The sequence below is a fragment of the Aedes aegypti genome, chromosome 3 (assembly GCF_002204515.2).
Source record: "Aedes aegypti strain LVP_AGWG chromosome 3, AaegL5.0 Primary Assembly, whole genome shotgun sequence".
In the NCBI taxonomy this organism is placed as follows: domain Eukaryota; kingdom Metazoa; phylum Arthropoda; class Insecta; order Diptera; family Culicidae; genus Aedes; species Aedes aegypti.
The window spans coordinates 182,787,730-182,809,705 of record NC_035109.1 but is presented as its reverse complement, the minus strand read 5'-3'; positions in this window follow the sequence as shown (position 1 = coordinate 182,809,705).

The window sequence follows — 21,976 nt, the reverse complement described above, 5'->3', positions numbered from 1 at the left end:
ATTGCTGAAGATATTATTAGAGCCCTATCGGAACTGAGCGAAAACGAACAATATTTGTTTCTTGGAAGAATCTCAGGAAAACCGCTTGTGGAATCCATGGAGAAATCGTTGTAAGGTTAACAGTAGAGATCATCTTGGATCTTATAACTCCTACAAATAAGGCTACAGCACGTACACAGTACGCAACCAGTGAATTACAACATCATTAACCCTCTTGGTAATTATCTAAAATTTTGAAACAACCTCAGGAGCCAATACCTCAATGCCGGTAAGAGGAAAACAAATTATTACTAACTAGGGTGCCGGTACCAATGGTTGTAATGTACCAGTAGATTGAACTATGGAATAAAATGTACATTTTTCGATAAAAACGGCCTGTGCTATTTTTGGTGGACGGATCGCCTCTAGTTTAATCGACTTGCTAAATTTCAGCTTTTTATTTTATCAAAAAGTCATATAAATAATAAAATTTACGCAAAAAATTTGCCCCCCTTGCACCAGTAGTTGCCGTCGTGTTCCAGTAATGGATCAACGAATGGAATCAGTTTTTAAAATGGATGTATAAAAATGAAGAAAAGTCCCAGAGATGTTCTTTATGCTTCATTCGAAAGATATTAGTTGCTGTTCCGAGGGAAAAATGTTAAACCTATGTAAATATTTATCATTTTGATTAAAATTCCTTGTATCATTCCCGAACGTCTACTACTGGAGCACTAGCGCAACTACTGGAACACGTGTACCAATAGTGGCTCAAGCGATTTTATGTTAAAAAATAGCTTTATCACACTTTTTATATTTTTCCCATATAGTAGAGGTTTCTGTTGACGTCAAAAGATTTCTGTTAAGTCTTTTCGTTATTTTGTTATGATTTTTTATAGCTTAGGTAGTCCACTAATGGCACCGGCGCCCTAATTGCGAAAAAGCTCAAAAACTTGCTATGCAGTTTGAATGCGCGCACAATTTTAATTTAGGACATACTAGTCCAATTGGAAATCAAGTTACTCAGGACTTCGAAAATATTCTCAATCAAGAGAACATTTTTGAAAATGCCTGGGAGACTGATTTGGAAGAAGTGAGAACTATTATTAAAAAAAAATAAAAAATATGAAAGCTCCTGGCGATGAAGGAATTTTCTACATCCTCATCAAGAAACCTCCGGAAAGTAGTTTATCATTCTTCGTCAATGTCAATGTCAGATTGGGTTCTCTTTTTCATAATGATTACTTGGATTGGGGAAAATCCAAGTAAATCATTTATTCCATTTTTGATCTCTTCAGGTGAGTCACTTGAGAGACCTTTCAAGGCGACTTTGAACAAACGTTCAGTTTTGTCGTCATAAGTAAAAAAATTGTGCTTCTTCTCTTCAAGATGTTTGACAAGAGGTTCGCGATCATTAAGAGTTTCCGGCAAAACGCGACAGTCTCCTTTCTTTGCGATTTGGAAGGAAACCTTGATTCCCCTAATGGAGTTCAAGATCTCCTGCCTAAATCCCCCAAATTCGGAACAACTGACCACGCTAGGCGGCACTCTTTGTAGCGGGCCCCCCCCGGCTAGGTCACTGGTTTTTTTTCGGAATATTGATCACTCTGTTTTCTTCTAACAATTTTATTTATTACTAAAAGGTCGTCACAATTCACTAGCTTTCCACCCTTAGAATCGTTCTTAAGGAATCGATTGAGACACTTTCACTTTACCCTCGATTCTGATAGCGTATGTGGGTGGTTCCACCAATTTCCCGAAATATACTTTATCCACCTATACTTTATCCACCTTATATCACTACCAAACACTCTCGACCCGAATTGGCCCGCTCGTCAATTTGGCAGAAAATGCCCACTGAACTTTTAACGAAAATGTCGAAAAACGAACGGCACACCTCGTCCGAACTGGGGGACCGTCAGAACTGCGGACGTCGTACACTTTCTTCACACCGAGGCTCTTCCATCTTGGCGGGTCGGTTTTTAAAGGGTTGATTCCACCCCCTGGCGAGGAACTCACTCTCTTAATTGGTAGAACTTGTCGTCTTGTTCTAACGATCCGTGAGCGATGAGCGTAACAAAATCCGCATGTGAGTCACCGTTCTTCGCGGTTTGTGGTGTGGCTGAAATGAAAAACTTAAGCAAAACAATACGATTACCCGCCGCCTATAGGGCTAAGCAAACCAGAAAGCTGCGTAAGTAAAAAAGTTCTCGCGCACGTTTGTTTGCTTTACTCCATAGCGGTAAAATTATGTCACTTTAAATTTGGCACTGTCGGCCAAGGTAAAACAAACAAAAGCAAATTGACTTCTGGTTATTTGCAGTTACGCAACAAACCACTGCAACGAGGAAGCATCCGTTACTTTGCTTCGTCAGGCTAATTGCAAGAAAACCATCATTTCCCGGATACGTAGAAAGTACCGTATCATGATGCTAGGCTGGTACATACGCCCCAACCATTCGAGTTTTTAATTAAATCCTTTTGAATTAAAAACACGGAGAAGGCATATTTGGCTTGCTAGAATAATTATTGTTGGTACATGTAAAATCCCTACTCTAACTATTTTTGGTTCTAACATTTAAAACGTTAACTGATTTCTTCGCTATGTACATTATAAAGAATTTGTGTTCCTATATCTCTAACCGCTGGGTCATCCTTCGTTGTGCCCACTGTTGTGTCCACCATCCATTTCTGTCGACTCCTTTCGTCTTTTTCCTAGCTTCATTTCTGAATCTTTGATCTCAATGGTAATCGGCATCTAATTTCCTTCGTGACTTGATGTAGCCTATTGTCCCATTTTTGTCTATGTTGATGACTTTTCGTAGTATCATGAACAACTGAGGTGAATTTGTCTTCTGTGCACGAATTGTTGTCGGCACCAATGGCCTTTCTTGTCTAAGCTATGTTCGATTTGTCCGTTATATCATATTGGCTTTTCTGACCAAGTTCAAAGTAATATTGTTTACTTAAGACATTAATATGTCATTTTTTTTTCTTTGTTACCTTGGATAATCGTTATCTTGGATAACCGTTATCTTGGATAATCATCTATTATTCAGCTCCAGCTTGTCACATCTCCATTTCGTGCTATGTTTACGTCATCATTCCTCCCTTTTACATCATCTACCTCAACATAAGAATGGTTATTCGATCAAGACGCGACGGGTGTTGATTTGTACGAATTCTAGATGTCAACCATTACACGTTCTTTGTTCCACTGTCTTCCTTCTTTGGCGCTCCCGATGATTACTTTCACTCTCCTTCGGTGGAACAGTGTACACTCCAAAGGACTACTGCTGCCTATGACCTATTTTCCTATTCTATATTATTCTATTGTATTTTATTCCTACTATATGGTAGAACTATTCATATCTACTATCCTACTATCTACAGTTTGGTGAGTCCCAATATATATATATTTTTTTTTCTATTATTTATTTGTTGTGTTTTTTTTTGGAAATCTCACATCTTTTCGTTTTGCTCAGTTTTAAAGGATTTTAATATCTTTTGTGGATTTTGTTGGTCTCTTTTTCCTTTTTGTTTTTGTTTTCGCTTGAGCTTACAATATTTATACATTATCTTTCATACCTTCTACGTGTAATATATACAACTTTAAATATGTCAAAGAATAGTGTTTTTCTAGCATTATTTGTTTGACGAAGTAAAATAAATCATTTTCTTAAAATTTCGTGAAACTTTCAACTTTAAGTCAATTTGTTTTTAGTTTGTTTTGTTTTTGCAGTTCAAGTTTTGATTTATTAATTTTTTTTTTTATTTCTCAAGTTGTAAAATTTTTCATTTTCTTATATCTAGGATACCTTCTTTCTGTGCTGATCCGTTATCCGTCTCCATCTGTAAGGTTTGTTCTTTCTCGCTTGGTGACCTCCCCCCTTTCTTTTGAGGTTGTAGGCAGGATCTGTGAATGAAAACCTCGTTTGCTCATATTAATTCAAGGTATAAAAATGGTTTGTCCCAAAGTGTGTTTTCAATTTCCCATAATTTCTTTTAAATTTGCAGGGGCTTTTTGTAAACCCTCTCTTAATTCTCTTAAGTTTTCATATTTTCATCATATTGATCCTCTACTATTACATTAATATCCAGAGTATGTATTTCAGGACCCCAACCAGTTTCATATTCTTTTCCCTTATGGATCCTCTTATCAATGTCATTATTCCTGCTATTCCCATTTTCATTGCGAAGAGTCTTTTTCCTCTTAGATACTTTATTATTCTTTGAAGGGTGTCTTTTCCTCTTCATATGCATATTCTCTTTATACTCTTTCTATTCCCATTTATATTGCTTTTCATTGCGAAGGGTGTCTTTTTCCTCTTCGATGCTTCGTTATTCTTTGAAGGGTGTCTTTTCCTCTTCATATGTATATTCTCTTTATAATCTTTCTATTCCCATTTATATTTTCCATATTTCCCACTTTTCCAGAGGATAACGACCCTTACAGAATAGTTTCCTATTCTGGTATTTCCAGCTCTTCGGTACGTTCAAAACTGAGTTTGACGGACGCATTTTTGTTATAATTAGCTGTAGGCACGTCACTTCTCTGGTTGATGTCCCACGCCCCTAATTTTTCATTTTCAAGGTTCAACTGTTATTCCTTTGTTCAAATTCATCTTTAGTATATTATGTTTTCTTTCTCATTTTACCACTTTACTCGGAGTGGTGTTATTTTCATTGTCTCTTTGTTTTCAGGATTTCTTGACATTGGCGATATTGTTTGTGTTATATTTTCTATCGCTACTTCTTTTTCTGGTGTTGGATCCATATAGGTTTCTCCCATTTCTTGTACTAATGAGCGGGGTGGCACTGGTGGCAGAGCCCTTACTTCGTCCAAAATAATATTTCCCTGGGGTTCTAGAATGGGATTGCAAAAAATTGTATGCATCTTTTCAATTTTTACATATCTGTCCTCTGGATATCTATACTTTAGAATGAGGTGTTCCAAAACAAGCAAAGTTTGCGTTCGATTCTTTCTGAGCCTTCTGAACCTAGAGAAAATAATATGTACAAAAGATTTACACGGCCGACCGACGCACAAGTCGATTGGCGACCCAAGTAACATTTTTAGTTTTTTCATTTACTACAAGCTGTTGTTACCACCATATTGTTAAAACTCATTTTAGAACTTATTAGCCTTAATAAGCCTTTGATAAAATTCCGTTAAGCCCGAAAAGGCCCACATTACAGGAGGTTGTTAAGACTATACCTTAAAACCGTTTCTAAACTTCTTAGTTTTGTATCGTATGAATACATCTACCCCTATGGTATGGTATAAAACATTTATAAGAGCTATTGTATAGCTTTATTGAGCTCAACTAGCGGTATTAAATCTTTTTCGATATCCTAATATATATCGGAATAAAACCAATGTTACGAGCTTATGATTGAACAAACACCAACCAATAATTTGTTTATAAACCATAACCTTTTTTTTTTGATTTTGAAATCATCATGATGTCTGCCGACTCATAATAATCAATTAAAATAAACATATCTTTGCGTGACAGAAAATTTTCTTACGATCGCGTGAATAATCACGTTAAATCTTGCTGGTCTTGTCTGGGATGGTTTAAGATCAATTGGTGATTATTCCGAACAATATAATCATTCATAAACGCTTTTGATCTTAAGAACCCGTGCACAAAACCCTTACTGGCTAAAATATTCCTTAATCAGAATATTTGTTCTGCACTTAGACATATTGGTTTTTTTTTCGGAGCCTTGACTTAAACTTAATGCACTCAGGAAAGCTAGTGCTGTCAAAAAAGGTTCAAAGAAGATTCAATTTTGTGATGCAATTCATTTTAATTAAATTTGTGCCGTTATGTATCTAACTGTTTCATTGGAATAACTAGAATAACTAGAATGGGAAGTTTAGGTAAGTATGGGAAAAGTATGCGATGGTCTATTAATTCTTCGAGAGGAATTTTTGTCATTTTTATGTTTGCGTTCTGATTAATTCGTGATTCACTATATGATTATCATTATCAACATAATGATATTGATAACCACACGCAGACTGCATTTCAATAACATGCATCAGACAGATGAGATTTAAGAAGGCTTTAACATGACTTAGCATAGTCTTGGAAGTTTTACTTATGCCTTGACAAGACAAGCAAGATGAGATCTTGTAGATATATACAAAGCATTTAAAAGTGGGTTTTACCGAAAAGAACGTTAGGCACTTTGCAATGCTTTATTAAATCTGTTAGGAATGAATACATCTCTAATATAACATCCATAAATAACATCTATGATCAAAAAGCACTGAAATTTTTACTTGGGGAGGGAAATTTGACTGCCCCATCTTCCCATTGGCGTAAAAATGCACTCGTTTTCTGTGCTGCTTTTCCAACACTTGTGTGAGAGATTTGCGTGTTTGTTCTTTACTTTCTGTTTGCTTTAAACAGTGTCGTAAAAATTCAGCCGAATGATACCCGATCAGTGCGAAAACGAACAAAAACAAACTCCGCTAGCAAGAAGCCAATCTGACTTCGAGTGCGAATGCGACGAGAAAGAGAGTGGGTGCAACACACGCACACATTCAGTTTCACCCACTGTTGGTGTCATTTCAAAATTCAGTTTCACCTAGAGGCACTGAAATTGAAAATTGAATATAAAAAATTACAAATGAATTTTATATTACTGGTGTAAGAAAACGGCAATGTGATGCCTCCAGTTGATGAATCATGATTGTCTTTTAATAAAAAATACAACTTTTGCAATTTCCGGATGTTTTGTGGGGTATTCTGACGGAAATGATTTTTTTCACTAGTGAAATTGAATTTGAATGTCAGTAGTGGATGAGAATAAGTGTAGCAAAAGTAATTGAAAAACTGAATGCACGTTCTACCAGATTCGTGCATGTATTGTCAAACAAACATTCACACAAAGAAGAATTCAACGATGACAGAGCCTACTGAGGATCGGCGTTGTTGACTGTATATTGAAATATGCAGACACTGGCTTTAAATATATTTGATTGGTTTTGAGATCGTTCCTTATGCAAATTTATGAACTTCAACTGTTCCATCATTATCGGTTGGCTTTAATGCAGTAATTATAAGTGTGTGTACATTGTTTTGAGTTTCTAAAAACCTGTACTTTGAGCGAATCTTAACTTGATTAAGAAACTTATATTTTTGTATCAGTTTACTTTCCCCCAGATCAGGCTTGTAAGTCAACATACGAGAGTTTTTTCCTGATAGCAGAAGAAATCATAAATCAACTTCCTCACGAAAACAAGGTGCATATTTATGGCGATTTCAATCAACGTAATGCAGATTTCATTCCTGATTTTGAAAACGAGAGTATTCTACTCCCTGTTGTTGGCGATAATGAAACTTTGCAATTTATTTTTGACAAAATTGCATCCTTAGGCCTTAATTAAATAAATCACGTAAAAAAATAAACAAAACTGTTACCTTGATACTTTTATTGACAAATATGCATGAAGATTTCTGTGTAAGTGAGTCAATTTCAAAAAATTGAAGCGTTTCACACGGCAATGGAATATTCTATGTTTATGCATATTTATCATGCTCCTCACGAATGTGTGTATGAGAATATTTTCGATTATAGTAGAGCCAATTATACTAATATTAGACTGAAATTAGATAACGCAAATTGGCAATCTGTTTTGAGAAATCAAAATAATATTGAATCGAGTATAGTCAACAAATTTATAGTATATAAACGCATAGATATTAAGAACACAATGTAATTTAGAATGGTCTACCAAATGTTTGACGTCAAATAAATAATTAAATAAGTACGTTAAAGTTTTCCGAATATGCCCTACAATCGCGCTTAGACTCGAGATAGGTAGAAGTAAATGCAATTTGGAGAAAAATTCATCCCTCATACAACCAAAACAGAATAGTAGAAGGGTTTGTTCGATTCCGTTCGATAATCCTAATGTAAAGATGTGTTATCCCTCTCTTAAAAGTTACACTAGTGGCTTAAAATCTACGCTATTTCATTCACTTTATAATCATCGATATTATTTTTAAAACTTGTTTCAGCAGTCTTCTTATATTGAAAGTTCAAAAGAAGGAAAAAAAACTTATCCTTATCGGCTCTATTTGTACAATGGAACAGAAAACCAAGGTTTTTAAATATATAAACATTTGTTTACAACTGAGGAAATTGGATCGCAGTCAGTTTTTTTTAAAGAGTTTAGAGCTTAACTTATGAAAATAAGAAAATAGTACACACTCACCGCGGATTCGTCCTTATCATCACGATCCTCATCCTCTTCTTCCTGTTGCTGCTGATCATCAATCGACTGTTTGGAATGCGTCGACTTGGCATCGTCCTGTTCATTATCACTTGCACCGAACGCAGCTGCCTCAACTGCTGGAAATACTTGCTAGAAATCTTTGTTTCCAATTACGTTGCACGAGGTTTTCTTCCTTAGGGACGATTCAAATATGACGTCCATCGTTTTTTGAGATTTCTAGACCCCCCCTCCCCCCTCTGTCACGCTTTTTCCAATACCTTCTACACGTACTGTCACACTTTCGCAGACCCCCCCCCCCTCCCCCTAATGATGGACGTCATTTTTGGATGATCCCTTATACGGATTCTCCCCCAACACTTTTATTTCTTCTCGATTCTTATCACACCAGTCTAAAAATGTCCAGTCTGAAAATGTTGGCGGCCGGCGTTTTGAAGAAACGCTTTTCCGCTGTCACCACTTGTAGCGGGCCCCCCCCCGGCTAGGTCACTGGTTTTTTTTCGGAATATTGATCACTCTGTTTTCTTCTAACAATTTTATTTATTACTAAAAGGTCGTCACAATTCACTAGCTTTCCACCCTTAGAATCGTTCTTAAGGAATCGATTGAGACACTTTCACTTTACCCTCGATTCTGATAGCGTATGTGGGTGGTTCCACCAATTTCCCGAAATATACTTTATCCACCTATACTTTATCCACCTTATATCACTACCAAACACTCTCGACCCGAATTGGCCCGCTCGTCAATTTGGCAGAAAATGCCCACTGAACTTTTAACGAAAATGTCGAAAAACGAACGGCACACCTCGTCCGAACTGGGGGACCGTCAGAACTGCGGACGTCGTACACTTTCTTCACACCGAGGCTCTTCCATCTTGGCGGGTCGGTTTTTAAAGGGTTGATTCCACCCCCTGGCGAGGAACTCACTCTCTTAATTGGTAGAACTTGTCGTCTTGTTCTAACGATCCGTGAGCGATGAGCGTAACAAAATCCGCATGTGAGTCACCGTTCTTCGCGGTTTGTGGTGTGGCTGAAATGAAAAACTTAAGCAAAACAATACGATTACCCGCCGCCTATAGGGCTAAGCAAACCAGAAAGCTGCGTAAGTAAAAAAGTTCTCGCGCACGTTTGTTTGCTTTACTCCATAGCGGTAAAATTATGTCACTTTAAATTTGGCACTGTCGGCCAAGGTAAAACAAACAAAAGCAAATTGACTTCTGGTTATTTGCAGTTACGCAACAAACCACTGCAACGAGGAAGCATCCGTTACTTTGCTTCGTCAGGCTAATTGCAAGAAAACCATCATTTCCCGGATACGTAGAAAGTACCGTATCATGATGCTAGGCTGGTACACCAATAGTGGCTCAAGCGATTTTATGTTAAAAAATAGCTTTATCACACTTTTTATATTTTTCCCATATAGTAGAGGTTTCTGTTGACGTCAAAAGATTTCTGTTAAGTCTTTTCGTTATTTTGTTATGATTTTTTATAGCTTAGGTAGTCCACTAATGGCACCGGCGCCCTAATTGCGAAAAAGCTCAAAAACTTGCTATGCAGTTTGAATGCGCGCACAATTTTAATTTAGGACATACTAGTCCAATTGGAAATCAAGTTACTCAGGACTTCGAAAATATTCTCAATCAAGAGAACATTTTTGAAAATGCCTGGGAGACTGATTTGGAAGAAGTTAGAACTATTATTGAAAAAAAAATAAAAAATATGAAAGCTCCTGGCGATGAAGGAATTTTCTACATCCTCATCAAGAAACCTCCGGAAAGTAGTTTATCATTCTTCGTCAATGTCAATGTCAGATTGGGTTCTCTTTTTCATAATGATTACTTGGATTGGGGAAAATCCAAGTAAATCATTTATTCCATTTTTGATCTCTTCAGGTGAGTCACTTGAGAGACCTTTCAAGGCGACTTTGAACAAACGTTCAGTTTTGTCGTCATAAGTAAAAAAATTGTGCTTCTTCTCTTCAAGATGTTTGACAAGAGGTTCGCGATCATTAAGAGTTTCCGGCAAAACGCGACAGTCTCCTTTCTTTGCGATTTGGAAGGAAACCTTGATTCCCCTAATGGAGTTCAAGATCTCCTGCCTAAATCCCCCAAATTCGGAACAACTGACCACGCTAGGCGGCACTCTTTGCTTCCTCACTTGAATCAAAGAGCCTGGGCTAGAGGCTGCTTCGATTTGGTGTTCGGAAAATTTGTCTAGAGTATCGAACTGATTGCTCATTTCGATACAATTTTTTTCCCAAGACGGTGTCCAAGAAGGATTACCACCGCTAGCTTTCGCCAACAGGTCCAACGAAAAATCGAAGGCACGGGTCTAAACAAGGATCGTAAAGGGCTCAATAGTAGAAAAATAGTACTGAAAAGTACTGTTTTAGTAGCACTGAAAAGTATCGTTTTTAATTTTTGGCACTGAAAAGCACTGTTTTTGTAGCACTGAAAAGTACTATTTTATTGCTTTAGGTAGTATTTAGGAAAAAAATCCAAGAGCAGAGAGAATTCGTGTACGCACAGCAAGAAGGTACGATGCGCACTGATTACTGTATATCTTCCTTACTCTATGGTCCATTAAATATCGAGTTATGGAGAGTTGAGTGTATATGTTTTTTCTTCTAATTTGGCCGTAACGGAAATGATATTCTAATGTAATATTTTTATGTTTTTGGAGGCCCAGGTAAACACGCAGCTTTATAGTTAGACCAAATTGAGGGGCATGAGTTTGAATGATGAGAAGCAGGCTCTGTTCCAGTAGGGACGTAACGCCAGGTATATGGCATGGTGTCCATTTACATCTGGATGAAAAATCGTGTATTTTGAGCCGTCGCATGATGCAACTATATGATGGTCTGAAAATGTCCACATCACACCCTAGCGGAACCGGTTCCGGAATACTCCGAAAAACCGGCCAGATCTAAATGTTGGTCCTCTTAGTGCTCTTATAAATCGGAATGAAAAACCATGACATTCGAATCGTCGTTATATACATGTATATGAACTGCTGAATATGATATACGCCAGTTCCATCTGGAACAGGTTCCAGGTTCCCTTGTTCCCTTGTGCCCAGAATGGCCATACTCACTAACAACTTCCAGAGTTTCATTCTTGAGTTCCATATCTTTCATATAAAGCTAAAAGAACGAAAATCGGTTAAAAAATGGATTTTTGGGAGCGTTTCAAAGTCATGGGTCATTTTTGACCCTTAATGCATAATGTGTAACTTTTTCTTAATGCACAAGGAAGGTTAAAGTGACCGTTTCCAAAATAGAGTGACCAAAAAATCGCGATTTTGCAATTTTTTTTTTTTTTTTTAAATCATAACCTTTGAACCGCTTTACCGATTTTCAATTTTCTTGGACGGCATGAAAACTAAAGATTTTAACTTTTCAAGAAAAATATTAAATTTCACAAAAATTGTTTTTTTTTACATAAAACAAAATCAATAATTTTCGTTTTTACGTGTTCTGAAGGCCTCGGGACCAAAGGGGCTACTGCTGTTCTAATTTATTCTTGAAAATTCAGTAAACGGTCAAATTTTCAGCGATGTATGTTTGAGATATTATTTTTTTAAATAAAAAATTAGTCATTTTTCATCGGCACGCACTGTAGGTCTCCGCAAAATAGATATTTTATTTAAAAAAAATCATAACTTTTGCACAGCTCAACCGATTTCCAATCTTTTTCATGGGATAAAAGCTTAAAATTTCAACTTTTTATAAAAATATTAAACTCTGAATTTTTTTTACATGAAAAAATGTTAAAAAATCTAGTCTAGAAACTTCCTAATTCTTTATATTTTCATGTAAAACATTTTTTTTTTCAGGGTTTTATATTTTATTTTGAAATGTTGAAATCTTAAGCTTTCATTCCATAAAAAAGATTGGAAATCGGTTGAGCTTTTCAAAAGTTATGATTTTTTTTTAAAATAAAAGTCTATTTCGCTGAGACCTACAGTGTGTGCCGATGGAAAATGACTGATTTTTTTTATTTTCAAAAAATATATCTCAAACAATAAAAAACATACATCGCTGAAAATTTCACAGTAAATGTAAAATTTACTGAACTTTCAAGAAAAAATCAGAACAGCAATAGCCCCTTTGGTCCCGAGGACTTCAAAACACGAAAAACGGAAATTATTGACTTATGTTTATGTAAACTAACAATATTTGTGAAATTTTATATTATTTTTAAAAAGCTTTCATGTCGTCCAAGAAAATTGAAAATTGTTCAAGCGGTTCAAAAGTTATGATTTTTGAAAAAATAAAAATTTTGCGAAATCGTGATTCTGGTCACTCTGTTTTGGAAATGGTCAACATTATAAAAAATCAAAAACACATGTGTCCTTATTCCGAATAAGGAACACAATAGAAAATTTCCACGGAATCCGGTGACCCACTAAATCGGTTTCTTATGGAATGGCTGTATTACAGTGCATTTGTTTGGACTCCCGAGGCAAACATGGCATATCAAGACTTGAAAAAGGCCCTTATTTCCCCACAAGTTTTGATGCGGTACACCCCTGCGAGTAAGACTGGACTTCGAGCCGTACTATCACATCGGCTGGAAAATTGAACCGAGCGGCCGATAGCGTATGCCAGCTGCACAATGTCCAAAACCGAGCAGCAATACCCTCAAACCGACAAGGCAGCGGTCGCAACCGTGTGGGCGGTAAAAAAGTTTTTCCATTATTTATATGCACGGAAATTTACTTAGATCACCGATCACAAACCACTCACGCAGATATTGCACCCAAAAAAAAAAAATCCCTCCCTACGCTATGTATCAGTCGAATGGCGAACTATGCCGACTACTTGACCCATTTCAACTTCGACGTCGTATACCGGCCAACCAAATTGAACACCAATGCCGATTATTGCTCACGAATTCCCAGCAGGTCAACTCATTCCGACGTAAACAGCCTATCTAACAGGAGAGGAAGTGCCGGGGATGAATTCGACCAGTTTGTTCTACTTAAAATACAACAACTTCCGGTAAGAGCTGATCCCATTGCGCGCAAGACACGGAAGGATCCCCACCTCGGAAAAATTGTCCAAGCATTGGAGCTGGGACAAGATCTTGCGTAATCAGGCTACAAGGCACCGGAAGCGAAATATACAATGGCTGCTAATTGTTTGGTTTTCGAACATCGAGTTATCATACCAGCTGTTCTTCGTCCGGCAATAATCAATAATTTGCACGTTGCTCACTTCGGCGTCGTTAAAATGAAAGGGTTGGCTCGCTCATATGTGTATTTGGCCCGGAATTGATACAGACATCGAACAAACAGCAAAGTCGTGTATGGAGTGTGCGCGCTATGCACCGACTCCTCCTAAGTTTAGCAGCCACCACTGGGAATTCCCGCATCCACATCGATTATACTGGTCCCTTTGCTGATTCTATGCTGCTCATAATCGTCGATGCATTCAGCAAAAGGGTCGAGGTGAAAACCACCACCTCCATGACTACATCTGCTACTATTCAGATTCTCAATGGGCTTTTCTCGACGTTTGGAGTGTAGTGTCTGATAATTGCCCGCAGTTCACGGCAGCTGAATTCAAGGACTTCCGACAGTACAATGGAGTCAAGTACCATAAGCTTTCCGCACCATATCATCCGGCCACAAATGGCCAAGCGGAGCGACGAGTGGAAATATGCAAAGCAATCTCAACACCTTTCTGCAACAGTATCGCAGGATTCCTCATTCGGAAATTGGAGATTCACCAGCAAAGCTGTTCCTTGGACGCAACATTCGGACAAGGCTGGATCTCGTGCGTTCACAAACAATTAACACAGAAATCACCGAAAAACAGCAAGCAGCGTTTGAGCCATCGTTTCGTTCTTTCTCTCCAGGACTGCGGGTTTACGTTCTATCGGGAAACACCAAGTGGATTTCGGGAACTGTTTCAGCTCGATTGGGAACTCCATTCCACCGACGACACTGAGTAGGGTTCTGAAAATTTCCTCCAGGTTTTTCCTTTGGATTCAAAAATTGTTTTCGGTAAAATCAGTACTTCACTGATCTCTGTCAGTTTATGTAATCGATTTTTTATGAAATATATTTTAACATTTCATAAAATTAGTTTTAATATCAAAAATTTAAAATGACAGATTGTGGCGAAATTGATCACTATATAATAAAGCATATTTTAGAATGTAAAATTTCCCTATCTACTAAATTTGGGTCTCCTGAATCTGAAAATGTTGTCAAAATTCTTACAACTCGTGTATATAATAATTTTATTGCAAAATTAAACTTTGTAAATCTGCATAATACGCCTAAATGTATGCAACTTCCCTTGAAATAAGCAAGTTATTCAATAATAAACGGTTTTACGAGCAAAAAACTATTCTTGTAATGCTGTACGATTTCAAAAATGAGTTCAGAAGTTCACACCGAAGCTAACACAACATTTTAAACACTCAAAGTTTACATGCATGCTTAGCACCAGTGGATTGTTTAGTACCGACATTTCCAACAGTATTGATAACACCTTCAAAAACAGTGAATATTTCTATGCAAAACTGACCTTAATAAAAATGAAATAGTTTATAACCATCATTAGACATATATAAACTATAAAACATGGAAGGTCTATGATGGCAACGGGGTATTGAGCACCCTTGAAAGGAAATGCTTTTTGGTACCGACCTGATCAAAATCACCCCAGTGATCAATTTGCCCCCGGATTACGGTACTATTTAGACAATTTTAATCATCATCAAATGACATAACATTTCGCGATGTTTAGAACATCTCCGTAACATCATACCGTATCTATGCAAATCGTAAATTTAATGACGGATCTAAAAGCCCTTAGACCTGCATATTCAACCCATCTTAAACTGTCTATACTGATGCACTGTAATTCAAGAAAGCAATTTATTTTTGTCATTGTTCAACTGGTGCTGTTTGAAACCGTTTTCCGACTGCCGTTTTACCACAAAAATCAATGGTCTGTTATTGAAAGCGATAGAGAAGTGATTTCCGCTTACTCTACAAGACAGCAACTCCGATTACCCAATCCAAATTGTCAAAAGTAGGTACACCGAACGACAGATCGTCGAATCAGAGCAACGTATATCGAGCGTTTCACTGTAAAGATGTGTTGTACTGGTCGTTAACGAAGTATTTACCAAAATCATCTTTGCTCCCTGCTCAGAGCCAGACTCCGACTACGACGACGACCGGCAGATGCTCTCTAAGGAAACAAGCTGCTCTCTGGACCATTTTCCTCCAGTAAGAATAGGAAGACACATTCAAGCGTAACGAAAATTGTACAATTTCTACCCAGCGAACAAACAACTAACGTCGAAGAGAGTAAAGATAACTTTCTGTAATCAGGATAAATGCCACAAATTCAAGCTTGCAATCAAAGTGCATTGGAGATCAGGCCCGGATTTGTGGGGGCACAGGGAGGAAATGTCGCGGGCCTCCTAATCAGACCCCCAAAATTTAAAAACACAGTTTTTGAATAAATTCTCTTAGTGTTGAATTGTGTATTTGAAACCCCTCTATGAGCCTTCGGACCTCACATAGCCCAAATCCGGCACTGTTGGAGATGCCATGTGCTCCAAGATTCCACTTACCTTGGTTGAAGGGTTAGCAGAGGACGAAGGCAAAGGAAGGACGCTGCTGGAAAATCTGTGGAAAGCAAGCACATATCCGAGTGCGCTCTATCAGAACGGCTATCAGGTTGCATTTGGAGTCGGGTTCATTGGATGTATGTGCGATGCGTTTTCTGCACTTGGATGATTTCACCGACTAGGAAATCTGTTTGGCAAGTGGAAACAAAAGCAAACAAGAAAAGGGCGTAGATGCTTGGCATAAAAAGGTCCCACCCCTCTTTTGGGAAACATCCGTCTCAGGGGCGTCTGCTTCCTCAATTGCAATAAAATTGAAAGATAACATAAACTCATAAAAGTTATGCTTAAGATTTGCAAATTTTGAACCCGCAAGAGCTGTGATAAACCATAAAATTGTTATTGCTGTTCGTTTGCATGCCTCACTAGATTTTTTTTTGGGTAAGCCAGTCTTCGTCTACCCGATGAAATTTCATTCTACCTAAAAGACTTTCTCTGAGGTTACATATCTGCGTGATGTAGTATGGGAAGATAGACAACAAAAGGAATGGAATTTTCTCCAGAAGAAGTTCAATCCACATTGCTGTATGTGGGTCTTGCCAAATACGAGCTCAATATACAGTACTGGTTCACTTAACACTTGATACAGGCAAATGTATGGGGTGAATTAGATTCGATTTCACCCTTTTCGGAAGTTTTCGATTATCGATGCCACCAAATTCTTTAAGGTGTAATAAATTTCATCGTAAGCATTATGGGAAGAGAACAGTAAAAGTTTTATTGTTATTATGCAGAACGTGTTGATCAGGTTGGTATATCTTAAAAAAAAGCAATTTGTGATAACTGTTTATTATTTGATATTTTCCCACATATTCTCAGAAACATTTGTTTTGTTATAATTTGTGTTGGATCTGATAATTGCTCACCTGGTTTTGAAGATATTCCATTGTTCATTGGGGACCGATAATCCAATATAAATGTCTCTGACCACTGTTTTGTTTTAAACAATAATCAAAAATACAATATATAACATGCCTAAGCATATTTTTTTCTCGTCCGTTGGAAATGAAATTTAAAATAAGTTTGAAAGATACGTTAAAGAGTGAACCAATTCTGATTTTTCTGATGATATTGTAAAACAGATGTATCATGAAATAGAATAATTCTATTGTTACAGTGGAAAAGGCATTTTTTAATATTTTGAATGATCGGGTATGTTTTTCTGAAACCATTAAAAAACACTTGGTTCAATATGTCTGACCACCGACTAGTTATGAATCAAAGATAAGATGATTTCCAATGAAACGGAATCATATTTTGTTTGGATGCGTAACAACTACTGAATAAGACTGCCAAACACATAGGGTGACGGTGCCATTAGTGGACTACCTAAGCCAGTGATCCTCAGCCTAACTTGTTGAGCGGGCTTTCAGTTCGCTTTTAAAACACGTCGCGGGCCACATATATCTATTCTATAAGTCCGATCAAAACAACTCGACTAAAGTTACTGTTTTCCAAAAAAAAAAAAAAAAATCGCTGGCACGACTCTGTCAGTCGAATGTTTTGACAGTTGCTTCTCAACTTGACTGACTGGGGTTGACAAGTGACTTCTGAAATATGTTTGCTTTTTGTTTTCGACAGTTTTGAACTGTTTCAATAATCTTTCCTAATAACACCGATGTCCCTGGATTCTCAAGAGTTTCTTATTCGTGCTAAGATACATATAGAGAATTTCAGGATTTTCGTAAGTGAAACATCATCGTCACAAACAATCCAATACCGATTCAAGACAAGACAAGTTTTGACAGTATTCTAATGTTTTGAACATATTACAAGTTGATAGGATCCTAAAATTTTGATAAATTCTTCTTTTTAATTTATACTACGATAGAACATGTTCTTGCTACTACTATGGTAAATTTACTGTAATTTACTTACGGCTTATCACATTTTAACATTATTTTAAAAAATGATTCCAAATTTGAACCTTGGCACTTTTGATCCGAAGTCGACAAAAAAGCCACACCTATCTGACTTTTTAAAATTAGGGATGTTGCTATATGACAGAAGAAATTCCAAAAATCGAAAAAAAAAAGTTCGTTGGACTTAATCAAACGAAAAACATTTAAAAACTAAGTAATCATATGTTTCTGGCCTAAACTCAATCATTTGGTATTAAAATTGGGGCAGGACACTATTGCAACAATAAACCTTCGTATTATAAAAAATAGCCAAAACTTCAGCTTAAATTTGGAACTTAAATAGAAAAACTTTTAGAAACTTTTTTTTTCCTTGATATTTGAAAAACTGCGCTTTTGGAACGTTGAAAGTTTGGTGTTTTGAAGAAACGATGATATTAAGAGTTGAAGAATCTTTGGGTTATCGAACAAATTCTAAAAATAAGAAATTATATCAATTTCCCTTAGTTTTTCGATAGCTTTAGCAATGGTGATCGATATTGGATCAGGTACTAAATTCCGGTGCGCAGCTTTAAGTTCGATTTTCCCACCGAAAAAGCATTCTAAACTGGCTGCGGTCGTGCGGGAAAAATCGATCCACCAGACAGTTACAGGTTCTACCGAACCGCACTGGACGAAAGAACTGTAACAATTGAGTCCCTGAGGAAGGTTCCAAACGGACCGAAACGTTGGACAAAATAAAATAACAGTTATTAATTTTGTCATGACTGAAAAGCCAATATATCTAATAAAATACCACATATCAAATGTAGAAAATGGCTTACGATAATATGAGAGATATTCCAATACTATTGTTGTCAATATTCAATTAAAATTCAATTTTTTTAATTTATTTTTTATTTTTTTAACAAAAAGGATCACCCTAATGGAAAGTAAATGAACCACCCTAATGAAATATCACATATAAAATGCTTTCAGTGGCCAACAATGATATAGGATACGTTATAATACTATTGCCTTGAATTTCTCAGCAAAAAAGGTCGATTTTTTCATTTTTGGGAGATTTTTCATGGGTCAAAAAAGCCAAACTTTGACCGCTTTGGGGGTCCACTTAACGAAGGCCGATTGAGCTCAAATTTTGGAGACAAAAGTTTTGAGCACTACCATTTTTTGAAATTCGATGGCAAAATTTGCCATTGGCACCCTATACATCGAGTGTCAGACACGAAGATACTCTATGCCCTGAGAAGTCGATACAATTTCCTCGACAGGTGGGATTCAAATCAACGACCGCCAGCTTGGTCTTGCTGAATAACTGCACCTAACTGCTACGGCTATCTGGGCCCCATAAGGAAGCGTTTTCATTAGTGTTCCCTGAATCCGGTGATAGAATTTTCACGGAGGGGGGTAAATGTAGGAACACCATTCCGCATACCTTACGCAGTTCGAACGAAAAGTGTTAAGTTCTGTGACATTCTTCTTCTTCTTCTTCTTCTTCTTCTTGGCATTACGTCATCACTGGGATAGAGCCTGCTTCTCAGCTTAGTGTTGCCATTTTCGCATTCGTATATCGTGTGACATGGTACGATTATACTCTATGTCCAGGAAAGTCAAGGAAATTTCCATTACGAAAAGATCTTGGACCGACTGGGAATCGCACCCAGACGCCTTCAGCATGGCTTTGCTTAGTAGCCGCGGACTCTAACCACTCGGCTAAGGAAGTTCTGTGACATGTAATGCACATAATAGGAGCATTGCATATCATAGATATTTACATGATATGTCATGTACACTTAAATTAAGTGTCATGCAATCTAGCAGGATCCTGTTAGACTACATGATATAAAACACATTTTACATGATTTCAGACTTAACTTTACTGACTTCATGTTTACATCGCATAATTGAAGTTTACATGACGAGTAATCTTCATGGTTTTAACAGTGTAGTACCTTAAGAAACTAAAAATTTATGACATGTTTTTTGTTCAAATTATGAGGTTTCTGACAGGAAACATTGTCAGAAACCTCAAAATTAATTTCAAAGCGATTCACTAAACAATCTTTGCATGATGGCGATTACCGGTGCATCTACAACACCATGTTTTATCAGATGGGCAAGATATTAAAGCATCCCAACGCCTATCCCGGTACAGCTATTTTGCAAATAATTTGAATTTCACAAAACACAACTGGCGTTAATCAGTATGGACATTTCTTATTGTTTGTCTAACATGCGTTGTTTGTTTGAAGCATGCCCGGTTGTCATTTATACCATTTATCCCTCTGAAGTCCTCTGAATCTATGGGCTTAGCGGGATACAAAACCTAACATGGTAGAGCTAGAAACAAGATTCATTAGCAAAATAATTGAAGAGCCGAGTTTAATGAAATTCAAATATGTTTTGATAACATTAAAATCTTTTCCGATCTGCTCTTGATGTCTTTTAATTAAACTTATGAATCGCGATAAGTGAACCATGGAGACTGGCTGGCGACGTTGAGCTTTGCTATCCATCCGCGTGTTGCTCCACCGACCGTTCTGGTGTGACCTGTGAGTAGACCGAAACATTCGGTGAGTTCGGATCCGTAATAATTAATTTAAATTTCACTGTTTCTGACAGGCCATTATCAATGTTGCCTTCAGCTCGCACTCCACTCCAGACTCAGACGGAAGTCGGTGAAGGCCTAGGAGCTTTTGATGCAAATTTAAGAATCCGGAGTCCATGTCGCGACCCAGATGGAAACACAAAACAAGGAAAACGCGATAATTGATGGATAAATTCAGGTTCCCTGGAGCGATTTATCATGGTACACTTCGAAACTGAATCTGCTTTCATAAAGAATTTGTCATCACGGGATAAAAGGAGGAGATTTGTGCTATGTTGCGAAACTGGTAAGATTGTTCCTTCTTCACTGTTCTGAACGTCGAGAGAGGGTTACTAACATCCAACTGCAAATATTTCCTCTGAATGTGAGACATTTCCACTGCGATCCTTGCAGCATACAGTTTGAGCCGTGTGAATTGGAGAGACCCTTGTTGAAGGATTGTACATACACATAAAATCCCATTCAGCGATAAGTCAGGCAACATTGTAAACATGTTTTCCTGTCACGCCTTTGGAAATGAAAGAATTTACACCCGAAAATGCTGACGGAAGTCAAATCCAGCTGAGCAGTATTCCTATAGTGACATTCTTCCCAATGTTGCCATTCCGTGCAGGGGAAAGTGGTTTACATCCCAACGTTGAGTATTTAATATGTTAAAAGCAACTGAATAATTTTTGATAGACCGAACCTCAGCAAATATATCTTAAAGAAAATGATTCTTCGAAGTTTTCCATTGCGTTTGTTAACGTGTTAGCCTGTAACTATCGGAAGAATAGATGTAGAACGCTATTCAGAAAACGAAATGCTAGTAGTAACGTGTCTTCTAGAGTTTGGTCAAATTATAAATTCATAGTGGAAATATGAAAAATTGTATCGATTTTTTTAATAACATTTAATCTGGATTGATCATCCTTATTTATTAGAGAATGAGTTTAGTTTAAACCACTTCCTTCTAAAAATTGTGACTGTTGCTTTGTCGTTAGCTTTCGTTCAGCATTTACTGGAAAAGATTCTCTCAACCAACGCAAATATTAGGAAGCGGCAGTGACAGTTTCCATACATTCGCTCCGTTAATTTTCCAGTAAACTTTAGAACCGTAGGAACGACAAAATCGCGGTAAAACTTTGGTGTTAGTTGTAGAAGGTTTTGACGTAAAATTGACAAAAAGGTAAGCCAGACAGTCAAAATTGGCTACCTCGCGGTTGGCAATTGTCTTGTACATTTCCAGTATTATTCACATTGAAGCTTGTATATATAATTCACGCAAAACAATATGTTGAACTAGTAAATCTTCAGGGACACTATCATTTAGAATTGTGTTAATAGTAAATTGTTTATGAATGTTTCATATAAAAAGATTACGGTTTATGTTGCAATATTATAAGTTGAGTTTTGGAAACATTAGGAAATTTCTTCCAGTTGTGCAAATATAAAGCATACATATCCAAACTTTTTTGAATTCTATTTTTTCAGTAATTTGGAAAATCAAAGTTTTTTAGATTTACAATCAAGCCTTCATGCCAAACACTGTCGAATGTTTATTTTATGCCTAGAACAGCAAGACCAGTAGAAAAGCCTTCAGATTTGTTAGAAAGGATCAAATTTGTTACACGTAAGAGTTG